Source organism: Triticum urartu, chromosome 3A, assembly GCF_056163025.1.
Source record: "Triticum urartu cultivar PI428250 chromosome 3A, HENAU_Tu73, whole genome shotgun sequence".
Lineage (NCBI taxonomy): Eukaryota > Viridiplantae > Streptophyta > Magnoliopsida > Poales > Poaceae > Triticum > Triticum urartu.
This window is the reverse complement of record NC_141875.1, coordinates 626,851,553-626,864,640: the sequence shown is the minus strand read 5'-3', so window position 1 is coordinate 626,864,640 and position 13,088 is coordinate 626,851,553. Positions and strand designations below refer to the sequence as shown.

At 50.1% G+C, this 13,088-nt stretch overlaps 1 non-coding gene across 1 annotated transcript; it reads right to left on the bottom strand.

Moving 5' to 3' along the window:
• Positions 1 to 787: 787 nt before the first annotated feature.
• On the bottom strand, positions 788 to 10,217 carry LOC125545526 (uncharacterized). Its single transcript, XR_015598747.1, has 8 exons — positions 10,013 to 10,217; positions 9,682 to 9,891; positions 8,891 to 8,962; positions 8,521 to 8,588; positions 8,256 to 8,403; positions 8,090 to 8,173; positions 7,913 to 7,999; positions 788 to 1,183 (listed from the first exon to the last, which is right to left on the bottom strand). It is a non-coding gene; the product is annotated as an uncharacterized LOC125545526 (transcript).
• Between the last annotated feature and the right edge of the window lie 2,871 nt (positions 10,218 to 13,088).

Here is a 13,088-nt window from a genome sequence, read left to right as displayed (position 1 = left end):
AAAAAACTTCCAAATCTCGATGCTGCAGTGTGTTCTCTAATATTTCACACTTTCAATCAATTATAAATAGACATTAGTTCTAGTGACTAGCAGCATGCATTGAATTGTGCGAGGTCTTGAGTTCGAATCCTTGGAACTTGCTTCTTTTTTGGGATTTTTATGTCGTGCTACAAAACTCTACTTGCTTCGCCTAGTGGGCTAGCCCAATCGCGTGGAACCCCTTGCATCACGCCCTTAAATCTGTCATATACAAGGTCCCTTTTATTTATCATGCGGGGTGCAGCCTATGACGATCAATGACCATGCATGACTCATCTTCCTTTGTCTTCTTTTTCGCCTATCACCGTTGTGCAACAACAACAACAACAACAAAAACAATAGACACTAGTTGTTGACGACGGCATGTGCAAGAGCTCGAATTGTCGATTGCCAGCAAATTCCTCTTTAATTTGCACTAGTTAGGACAAATACCCTTTTATGTAGTCCTTTAGTTAATCCATGGAGTATTAAGTTCTCATTAAAACACAAAAAGCCCTGTTTACCTAGAGCCATCGAACTAACTGTGTGTATGATTATATGTCATGTGAAAAAAAGACATAATTGTTATGTTGCATAGAGACCCCTCAGATGTTAGGACCGAGCCCACCCCCATCCTGTACCGACCTTTCTGTTGTTGAGTCGTGATTCCCCCGCCCTCTTGTAGCACGACGGAAGAAGGTGGGGGAGACATTGGATTCTACTGTCTAGGTTTATTTGGTCTAGATCGAATGTCTATGTTTTATGTCCGTTATGGTGCGGCTTCAGTGGTGATGACGGGGATTGTGCTAGGACAATCTTGTTGTTATGACTCCAACCTCATATGGACATTGATCTGAGCAGCGTTGAGGGGCTAGTGAGCTTTCTGGTTTTGCGGATCCCCATGCTAGGCTTTTTGGTTGTCAATAATGTGCATAAGCACAGCTTCAATGGCAAGATGGCTACGTTGTGGTGGACTCTTGCCCTCACAGTGGTGCCATATCGTCTGCTTCACAACTACTACCGCGTATAGGGGTCTTGGTTGGTGACATCTATCCTTCGTTTCGAACTTCTTGGCCTGCAAGCATTGACCTCCTTTATTTTTGGTAGACGTACAGTTCCCTTTAAGGAAACCACGGGGTGCAAGGGAATTGGCCGCCCTGGCCCCCTACCACCACACGCATACAAGAAAATATGACCCAAGATGTAGTATGCACAACATGGTTACACGTGAACACACTTCCCCTCTACAAGTCCCCCATCAATATTCGCAATGAGGTCGTGGGCAAGTTACCTAAGTTTCTTGTGACTATCATTGCCTTGAGGTTACCAAGTAGTTGTAATTATCTAAGGGTTGCCGATTCAAACTTCAAAATCAATAAAAAGTCAAGCAAGTCAAAACAAATAACAAGAATTGTAGGCATAACAAAGAAGTTGTTATCTATGACCCTTTCTTGCCGCAACTTCAGAACTTAACCTATTTTCATATATATGGTTGCCAGACAAGTTGTATCCAAAATAGGCTTGAGCTCAAAGTCAATTAGAAATCTGCCTTAAGACATGTTTTTTGAATGTCTGCAAATGCATATGTATTATGTATATCATTAAGGAATGATACAAATACGGTGAGGGTACCACCATGAACAATGGCCTAATGAAAAAGGGAAAGGAACTAAAGTTCCATCACTTCATTGCGAAAGCCAAAACTTGTAATTTTTTCACCCCCCCCCCCTCCCGAGACTAACACTCATGTGATGATGAGCGCAATGTTTGACCCTTTGATCCACACAATGACAAGGCCATAGACTCAAGACATTGAAAATAATGGTCCATCATGAGAGGCGGGTCCACAAATACAAATGAAGAAATATCGACGTCGACACAAGCTTGTTGTGATGCGGATCCAACATTAACGCACCGCACGACAAGAAGAAGGACGACCATACACCACCAACAGTTCACGAACCACTTTATTCTTAGACGCGTCACCACTAACTCCGCATAGTTGGTGATGGCAAAAAAACACACCAATTGAGCGTGAGCTTGCCACCGGTGCAGAAACCACCAGGTCAAGGAGGTGAAAATAAGCTGTGCCACAAGTTTAGTGAGCCATGGCTTAGCTCAGCTAGGTAGATTTCCTGGTCGTATGGGCAATGTGGCTTGGTAATTTTTCCTCGCGAAATTGCGGAGTCCATTTACTGTGATTGTACTTCTATCATAAGCTCATTTAAATCTCTCTTTCCAGGCCCCAAAAAAGGGAGTCGTAGGCACGAAACACAAGGTGACAGGCCCTGACCGAAATTAAGGCGCATCCCAGATCAAGGAGCCTGAGCTTGCCATCGGTGCTAAAAATCGGCTAAAAACTTGTTTTTCTATATACCCATGGTTAACGCTTCCTACCCAAACAATCACTAAAACTAGACCCAAATAATAGCACGTATAATAAGATGAGTTAGAGGGGTGAGGATTTCTGGCTTTCGGGTGCCACCCGCCCCTATATAAAAATAGCATTGAAAACATATTAGGAAAATTCTGAAAATTTGTGATATGAAACTTGGGTGCCCGTTGTACACACGTGTTCAGTTTCATAGGGAATGATTGCCCGTGATAATGCCAGTAAAAAAAAGACAAAAAATTGTATGTGTAGTAAAAAAACCTAAATGTGACGTATGTCGGACCATAATTCCTGATACCACGGACGGTCACTCAGTTCAAGGGTGTATGGCACCCGGGAGCTGCGATGCATTTTTCGAGTTAGGCTAGTCATAGTGGGAGTAACTTAGGTAGTAATATAGCACACTCTAAATTTTTTTTGCTTATGTGGCATATAGTTAATGAGGAGAGAGGTGTTTAGAGTAACATAATATGTTACTGTAACATAACGCTTTCCGAGAAAGGATAAGTCTACAACCTAATAAATGAGGTCATCTATGACACTAGTACTATGTTACTTTGCACTATGAAGGTACTAGTGTCATATGCATGACACTAGTATAAGTTACTCCCCACTATGACCAGCCTTAGGCCAACTCCACCGCGCGACCCTATCCTGTCCGCCCCCGTCCGTTTGGGGTAAAAGGGACAAACGAGACGGCCCAGCGTGCGGCCGCAAACGGACTTTTAGTCCGCTTTGTGTCCGCTTTCGACCCATCGGCGGCCCAAGTTTGCGCCGCTTTTGGGGTCAAACGGACACCACGCGGACACGCGGGTCGTCTGCGCGTGTCCTCCCCTGGCCCGCCCGTCGGTGGCACAACGCAGGCCTTTTTCTATCCGCCCCCTCTCTCCCTCCGGCCGCACCCCCTCCACTCTTCTCCACTCTTTCCCTTTCTGCCGCCGCTACCATTGCAGCCGTGCAGTTCGGACGCGAGCTCGCCCGACCCCTTCCCCTCGGCGCCGCCGAGCTACCCAACCACGGCCACCTGGTTTGCGCACCCGCCGGCCGGTTTTGGGGCGGATCCGGTCGGTCTTGAGCTCGGCCGGCTGTGGGAGGCCGAGCCGCTCCATGGACTGGCCGGAAGGCCCTGGCAGGGCCGCAAGGCCACATGCAGGCAGTGGCTCCTCCTCTAACCGCTCGGATCTGCACCGTCGGTGGTCCGCCGGCAGATACACGAATGGCGGCCGGCCAGGCTCGGTGCTTGCCCAAAAGCTCGCCGGCGCACCGTTGCCACTCATTAAGTGCGGCCACTGCCCAAGGATGGTCGTGCGCCGCGTGTCTACAACGCCGGAACGTCCCGGATGGGTGTTCATTAAGTGCTTAAACGATGGGGTATGCGCTTTTTTTAGCTTCGGTTTGTGCTCTAGATTTGACTAGTTGTGCTAACTTCAAATTTTGTTGTGTAGAATGGATGCAAGTTTTGGTATTGGGAAGAAGAGTACATCGATATATTGATAGAGCCAAATTTAGTATATGTTCGTGCACTTTTAGCTAGCATAGAGGTTGTAAATTAGACAAGTGCATTTATTGCTAAATTAGAGGCTAGACACGAGACTAGGTGTGAGAAGGAAGCAACATCGACTTCTGGCTTGAAGAAGAAAGGAGGATGCCAGATCGAGCCTCCTCCTTCACAGATCAACAACGAGTGCATCGAGAAGGCACTAACCCAACTCAAGGGAGCAGTTATGGAAGTTGGGTATCTTCTAAAATGTATTCTTGTGGTTCTTGTTTTCTTTGGTCTTACTTTACTAGTCAAAATGTGATGTTGTATTTTTCATGTACCAAAAATGAATGATGAAATAAAATTAAGGACTTGCAAAGAAATAATACGCGGATAGGATGCGGCCGGGATGCGTCCGCGCGCTGGGCGCACGGCCACCGCATCCCAGGACACGACCGGACACGAACCCAAATCCCTACCCAAACGGACAGAATCCGGACAAAATGGACGTCCGTTTGGGGTCGCGCGGTGGAGTTTAGGCCAACTCCACCGTGCGACCCTATCCTGTCCGCCCCCGTACGTTTGGGGTAAAAGGGACAAACGAGACGGCCCAGCGCGCGGGCGCAAACGGACTTTTGTCCGCTTTGTGTCCGCTTTCGACCCATCCCTGGCCCAAGTTTGCGCCGTTTTTCGGGTGAAACGGATAGCGCGCGGACGGGCGGGACGCGCGCGCTTGTCCTTCCCTTGCCCGCCTGTCGGTGGAAGAAACCAACCCCCCCACGCCCATTTGGCGCCATTTTCCCCAAACCCTCCCACGTCCCTCCAGCCGCCCCCTCTCTCTCCCGTCCATGGCCGACGCCCCGCCGAGTTCCGGCGGCCTGGCCGTCGACCCGACCGCAAAGGTGAAGAAGAAGGCGCCAAGGAAGCCGCGGTAGGAGTGCACGCCGGAGGAGATCGCCAAGTTGGACGCGGATTCGGCGAAGAGGAGGGAACGGAGAGCGGCCGTCAAGGTCAATGCCGCCGCGGCCAAGTTCGCCGCCCAGCGCGAGGAGCTGGAGGCCGCGCGGCAAAAGGCCACTGCCGACGAGAAGGAGGACCTCATCAACAAAGCGCACGCCATCCTCATGCTTGGCATGGGCCGTCCGGCGGGGTTCCATGCAGCGGCCGTCGGCCCGGCGAGCACAGGCTCGTCGGTCGCCCGGCCTACACACTGCCAGTCGTCGACGTCGCGCGCCGCGCCCATGTCGCCCGGCTTTCCTCCACCAAGGCACGACGGCCAGACCCGTTTCTCGGCGTCGCCGGACGTGAGCTTGTTCGCGCCGTCCACACCACGCCCCACGGCCGTCATCGACCTCAACGTCACGCCTGGGTCCAGCAGCGGCGGGCGGCCGTCCGTCGAGATGCAAAGAAAGCAGGCGCGGGCACCGTTCACGGGCACCATGTCGGCCCCCCGCGTGTTGTTTGACGGAATGCCAACCTCAACGCCAATGGTCGACGACCCCTTCTACAACCAGTACATGGAGGACGTGATCTTCCAGGGTGGGCATGGCCGTGCCTACGACCCCGAGGAGACCCAAAGTCAGGATGACCGCGCCTAGTACGTGCCCGATGAAGAGGCCGACGACCGTGCTGACTACGACCATGGTGATTCGTGGCATGAAGACGATGACATCTATGTCGAAGGTGAAGATGAAGATGAAGGCAATGATGTTGATATTAGTGGCGAGCCATTGTTCATCGACGAGCTCACCCAAAGAGCGGAATCACAAAAGAAGCGGAAGAGCATTCGCATGGGTTCATATACACAAGATGAGGGCAAGTTGATTTGCCAAGCTTGGATGGAGATTAGCCAAGATCCAAGGACCGGCGCGCAACAAAAGGGCATTGTTTTTTGGACGAGAGTCCACAAAACATTCCATGAAAGGAAGATGTTTGAGCCCTATCAAATTACAAGCAACCGTGGCATTAGGTCGATTCAAAAAAGATGGTTGTTCATCCAACAAGAGTGCACCAAGTATTGCGCCGCATTTGAGAGCGTTGAAGCACGACCCGTGAGTGGACTCGGCGTTGGGGACATGGTATGCTCTCCTCTTTCTTGCCCTTTCCGTTGCTACGGCCATGAGACTTCGGCCGTGTATATGTTTGCATGTTCACTTGTTGTTGATCATGTGGTGTAGGCATTTCAATCTTTGGAGGCATTCAAGGCCCGGCACAATGACAAGCCATTCACTCTTACGCATTGTTGGACGCTCATCAACAATTGCCCTAAGTTCAAGGACCAATACCGTGAACTACAAAGGAAGAGAGGACTGAAGACGGCCAAGTTCGCCGGAGGTGGAGATGGCGAGGCGTTGAAGAGGCCGAGGGGCAAGACCAACTCCAAGGTTGATGACATACGTGATGCCTCATCCATGGCATTGCATGACACTTTGCATGGCATGATGTCTCAAAAGGATGTGAGGGACGAGAAGAAGCGGCAAAGCAAGGACGAGCAAATGAAGCAATACCTAGACCTTCAAAGAAAAAAGCTTGAGATGGAGGAGGCGGCCAAGAAAAGGAAGATAGACATGGAGGAGGCGGCCCGGCAAAGGCAGCTCGACATGGAAGAGGCCGCCCGGCAAAGGCAGCTCGACATCGAGGCCGACAACGTCAAGGCCAGGCAGAGGCAGCTCGACATCGAGGCCACCAATGCCGCCACCAAAGCGAAGGAGGTGGCCCTTGCGATCATGAGCGTGGACTTGTTGAAGATGAGCGACAAGACGAGGGCCTGGTTCGAGGCCAAGCAGAAGGAGATGCTCGACACCGAAGGCCTGAACTAGGTCGTCCGATCGGCGTGGCCGTTCTTTTTGGGGGCTGGCATGGGTGCCGCCCGCCCGCTGGGCCTCTGGCAGTGTGCCGACGAAAAAACATTTATTTTGGAGGCCGGCTGTGTTGCCAGCGAGGACAACTATTCATTTTGAAGGCTGGCTGTGTTGCCGGCCGCTGGCGGATGCCGGCGATGGTCGTGTAGGCCGCTGACTTTGTTGCCGGCGTGATGAACTGGGGTCGTGAACTGGGGCTTGGCATTTGAAACGTCGCTTTTTTTTTAAAATAGACGCGGACAGGATGAGGCAAAAAGATGCGGCCGCACGCTGGACGCACGGCCACCGCATTTTAGGACAGGCTCGAACACGGGCCCAAATTCCTATCCAAACGGACAGAATCCGGATAAAACGGACGTCCGTTTGAAGTTGCGCGATGGAGTTGGCCTTAGAGCACGTATAATAAGGCGGCGTAGGTTCGACCCACCACCTGCGTCCAGACCAAGATCCAAGGTAGGTGTAGATTCGATCTAAGAGGGTGGGAGCCGGGAAGGGGAGGAGGGAGGCGGCTGGTTTTGACCCTGTGCCCGCGCCGGGACGTCGCCAGCAATTCCGCGAGGCGAGCCGCGGCAGCCGACCAAACACGGCGGCCATCGATCTGGGCGGCAGGGGCGAGCCCCGAGCCATCGCCACCAGCACGGCTGCGTCCCCCGAGGCATGAATGCGGGGGGCCGCGAATTTCAACTCGCATCGACCCACCCATCCATCCACCCCAATGGCGACCGATTATATACTCCTATTTAACAAGCGAAAATGTCATCAACTTCAACTTGCATCTGTAGCTGTAAACCGACTCTCATATGTACAGTTGAGCTCGACGGGTGCCGTTGCGGCTACTCCGTCCACCACACCACAATCCATCTACTTTTCGCCTACATTTTTTCATGACACCATGATTCGCTGGGGCCAAAGGGAGGAAGAAGAAGCAAGCTTCGCCGCCTTTCTCTTCTCAAGCCGGGGTCCGGTTTGCGCGACAGAGTACGGTTCCGGGTTCAGGTTCAGGCACGCCCCTAAACCTGCAGAGAGAGTGCATGAGCGCTCCGCTGAAAATAGATTGCAAGCAATGGATGATGCAACTCAACAAACAGAGAGAATGACGGAAGGATGGCGGTAGAACAGTTTCAGTGTGGCTCCGGGTTCGGGTGGGAAGCCGGGCAATACCTGTCTTCGCCTCCGGTGTTGAAAAGCATAGCAGAAGCGCGCTATGACGTAACACGGAAGAAAGAATCCCACGAACTGAAGAATTGCCTGAAATGAAGGAAAATGTTCAGTTAGTTTGATGTGAAAACATAATGCCGAGATCACATAGAGGTGAATGCCGAGATCATTTGGACTCACGCTGAACAGAACCGTCGCATCTTGCAGCATGCTAACATCTCGCACGATCACGGTTACATGGCGCACGAGCAGAAGCACCATCAACTGCAGCAAAAATCAACATCGTCATCCACCCTTCAGAACAAATAAAGATATGTTTACTGAGAAAAAGAGTTTTGTAACATACAATTAGGGCAATAGACCGGCAGCATGTGGCGCCGCTCGAATTTGAGGTCATGCAGTCATCGAATTCAGCGTTCAGCAGCTGCTGCTCGGCAATAGCGATCGCCAGGAAATGGGAATCATGGGGATCGATTCGCCCAACCCAGCTTTGCCTGGTTACAAACAAACGGCCATTACTTCAGAACATGTAGGCCATCATTCTTCAGTTGACAGAACATAAATGATCTCCACAATTTCACCAAACTATGAAACATGGTGTCGGTAAGTACCTAAGATCCATGCCCATTTCATCTGAACAGCACTTTGTTGGAGGGAGAATATAGTTCGGAGAGTAAACCTGTAGCACAAAACGAACATAAGCCGACTCTGAAAGACTCTGCTGACAAATACTACAGAACATGGTGAAAATCAGCAACATTTCATTTTTCCTCTGCCATGCAGTTGGCCTGAATTGGACTGCTCATAATTCATAAACTGAACTACAACAGGCACCAAGGCTCTTTAACATTTCAAAATAATAACTAAGTGGCATGCCATCACCTAGAACTGTAGAAACGAAATGCAGTATTAGCATAGTACATTACTCTACAGGGGTAGTCTTTCTCCGTTTCTCGTAACGGGAAAGCCAGAAATACCCACCTGGTTGCAGATTTCACATGTGATGTTCCCCTTCTTGTCGCACCACCTCTGTATGCACTTCCTGTGCGCGAACTGCATCCAACCAAACGCCGGTTGACCAGCACCACACGGTTAGCATTTTTGGTTGTTCATATCAGAAGATAAATCTCAGGTAACATGTCACTTTGTTCAGGAGATAATCCCAGGTCACATGTAAAACGACTGGAAGGAAAAACAGACAATTATCTGACCAACTGGAGAGATGAGGCAATAATTTTCATGGATAAACATGGACCGGTCGCTGCTAGTTCGACTGTTTGAACAATCCGAGATCGCACTGTTCTGGTCTGGACTCTGTAATAACAGAGTGTGTTTCGTTGCGCGTTATGAACAATCATTTGGCAATCTGAACAGAGCTTTCGCTGCTCCTAATCACGCTAAGCTCCAGTCTAGAGAAAGATTTCAACAACAGAAAATACACCAAAAATACCATGATAGCATTACCAAGCATCAGGGCAAATTTCAGCAAAAAGAACAAAAAAGAAAGGAAACAGAGGACTGCAAGTGCAGAGCACAGACGACTGGTGCCTCACGAAAGATATCAGAGGACGGATGGAACCAAGAATCTAAGATAAAACATCTAGAAATCTGCCCATCACTTTGAAGAACATAACAAATAAACATCAGCTTTCCACTTGGCCTCCACAGGCCGCTACACTTGCGCAGCGCAGCTCCAAAACAAGCAGGAAAAGAAGCGTCCTCCCAGAGAGATTGGGGAGGAAAGAAGGAAAGAGAGAGGCTGAGAGGGTCACCTTGAGCGTGCCAGTGCAGGCGCAGGGGGAGTCCATGGCGGCCTCATCCCCCTCCTCCTGGCATATCCGGCACTCTATCGCCCCCTTGCCGTCCACCCCGACCACCACCTCCACCTGCCCTTCGCCGCCGGCGACCTTCTCCACGCGCGCCATCCCTCTCTCTCTTCCCCTCCCTCTCTCCCTCGCACGCTGAGCAGCTCGCTCGCGTCCCTGGAGCAGAGCAGAGCAGGGCAGAGCAGGTGAGGAATGAGCCAAAAGGCGGGGCCTTTTTCTAAGCTCCGTCCCAGGACAACAACTCCAAGGAACAAGAGAGAGAGAGGGAGAAGAATACCAAGCGAGGAGTATACTACTCCTACTTCCCTCTCTCCTAGGCTGCTAGCGTAGGAGTATTCTAGCGCTCATATTTTTGTGGGGATTTCACTCCTACTGCCTGCTTTAGGTTGCGGCTCGTTGGCTTGTGGCGTCGAATGATGAGCGAGTGATTGGGTTCGTGGTCGTGGGGTTAGTGGACACCGGGTAACTCCCACTGGGGCGGGGCGGCTAGTGGGAGATGAGATGAGGCGATATTGACGCTCGTGCGTCCGTCTTTCCGTTACCCTGACCGCTCTGTTGCCCCCTCTTTCACCCACATTTTGTCGCTCGACGTGTTATTCTGGAGTTTATGCGTCTAGGACGTATCGACCATGAAAATGGCATATTTGATCCATTTTTCACGCTTTCTACTCATTGGCTGCCTGAATTTTTATATCGGGTCATGTCGACTCCTCGGAGGATTGAGGCAATGCACGAGGTCGAAGACGAAGGAGAGCTCGAGGGTTGATAGTGCGGGTCGGAGAGCCTTTTCGTATTTAATTGCTGGTCGGATTAGATGGAGCCCTCGCCGGAGGCAGGGACGGCGTAACGAGCAACAATGGGGCATGTCGTCGTAACCAGAGGAGAGGAAGGGAGGCAAGCCTGAGGCGAACGGCTGGAGGAAGACATGATCGGCTAGGGGAGAGAAAGCGTGCGTTTCGGTTTGAGGAGAATAACGGTTGGAGGAAGAAGAAGATGATCCAACCATTCGATTTTTATCTAACGGCTTGGAGCGGTCTCTTGCAAATCGACTGAGTCGAATCATTTTTTAGGTAACCGTCAAATAGGCGGCCCTTTTATCTATTTTTTCTGTGGAGTGTTGTAGGAAGAGGTAGCTTTTAAATTCTTAACCATCCTAACTAGGTTAGAAGAAGTAGGTTCTAAATCGGGCAATCGATCCCATGGAATAGAGAGGTGGCACATGAGGCCTAAGACGAAGGCGGGCTCGACGAACAATGCGGGTGGGGGAGCCTTCTGTGTTTAAATCCTGGATGGCTTAGATGGAGCCATCATCGGAGGCGGGGACGCCATAAGGAGAATCAATGGGGCATGTCGTCGCAACCGGAGGAGAGGAAGGAAGGTTATCCTGAGGCGAGTAGCTGGAGGAAGACATGATCGGCTGGGGAGAGAAGGCGCTCGCTCCGGTTTGAGGAAGAATAACGGTTGGAGGAAGACGAAGATGATCCAATCATTCGATTTTTATCTAATGGCTTGGAGCGGTCCCTTGCAAATCGACTGACTCGAATTATTTTTTGAGGTAACTGTCAAAGAGGCGGTCCTTTTATCTATTTTTTCTGTGGAGTGTTGTAGGAAGAGGTAGGTTTTAAATTCTTAACCATCCTAACTAGGCTAGAAGAAGTAGGTTCTAAATCGGGCAATCGATTCCATGGAACAGAGATGCAGCACATGAGGCCTACGATGGAGGCGGGCTCGACGAACAATGCGGGTGGGGGAGACTTTTGTGTTTAAATCCTGGACGACTTAGATGGAGCCATCGTCGAAGACCGGGCGCCATAAGGTGAATCAATGAGGCATGTCATCGCAGCCGAAGGAGAGGAAGGAAGGTGGTCCTGAGGCGAGCGGCTGGAGGATGACATGATCGCGTGGGAGAGAGAAGGCGTGCGCTATAGTATGAGGAAGAATAACGGTTGGAGGAAGAAGAAGATAATCCAACCATTTGATTTTTATCTAACGGCTCAAAGCGGTCCCTGATGTCTACTACACAACCTTCTTCTTGTAGACGTTATTGGGCCTCCAAGTGCAGAGGTTTGTAGGACAGTAGCAAATTTCCCTCAAGTGAATGACCTAAGGTTTATCAATCCGTAGGAGGCGTAGGATGAAGATGGTCTCTCTCAAGCAACCCTGCAACCAAATAACAAAGAGTCTCTTGTGTCCCCAACACAGCCAATACAATAGTAAATTGTATAGGTGCACTAGTTCAGCGAAGAGATGGTGATACAAGTGCAATATGGATAGTAGATAATGGTTTTTGTAATCTGAAAATATAAAAACAGTAAGGTAACTAATGATAAAAGTGAGCGTAAACGGTATTGCAATGCTAGGAAACAAGGCCTATGGTTCATACTTTCACTAGTGCAAGTCCTCTCAACAATAATAACATAATTAGATCATATAACTTTCCCTCAACATGCAACAAAGAGTCACTCCAAAGTCACTAATAGCGGAGAACGAACGAAGAGATTATGGTAGGGTACGAAACCACCTCAAAGTTATTCTTTCCAATCAATCCGTTGGGCTATTCTTATAAGTGTCACAAACAACCCTAGAGTTCGTACTAGAATAACACCTTAAGACACAAATCAACCAAAACCCTAATTTCACCTAGATACTCCAATGTCACCTCAAGTATTCGTGGGTATGATTATACGATATGCATCACACAATCTCAGATTCATCTATTCAACCAACACATAGAACCTCAAAGAGTGCCCCAAAGTTTCTACCGGAGAATCATGACGAAAACGTGTGCCAACCCTTATGCATAGGTTCATGGGCGGAACCCGCAAGTTGATCACCAAAACATACATCAAGTGAATCACGTGATATCCCATTGTCACCACAGATACGCACGGCAAGACATACATCAAGTGTTCTCAAATCTTTAAAGACTCAATCCGATAAGATAATTTAAAAGGGGAAACTCAATCCATTACAAGAGAGTAGAGGGGGAGAAACATCATAAGATCCAACTATAATAGCAAAGCTTGCGATACATCAAGATCGTGCCAAATCAAGAACACGAGAGAGAGATCAAACACATAGCTAATGGTACATACCCTCAGCCCCGAGGGAGAACTACTCCCTCCTCGTCATGGAGAGCACCGGGATGATGAAGATGGCTACCGGAGAGGGAGTCCCCCTCCGACAGGGCGCCGAAACGGGTCTAGATTGTCTTTCGGTGGCTACGGAGGCTTCTGGCGGCGGAACTCCCGATCTATTGTGCTCCCCGATCGTTTTAGGGTATATGAAGATATATAGGTGGAAGAGGTACGTCAGGGGAGCCACGAGGGGCCCACGAGGGTGGAGGGCGCGCC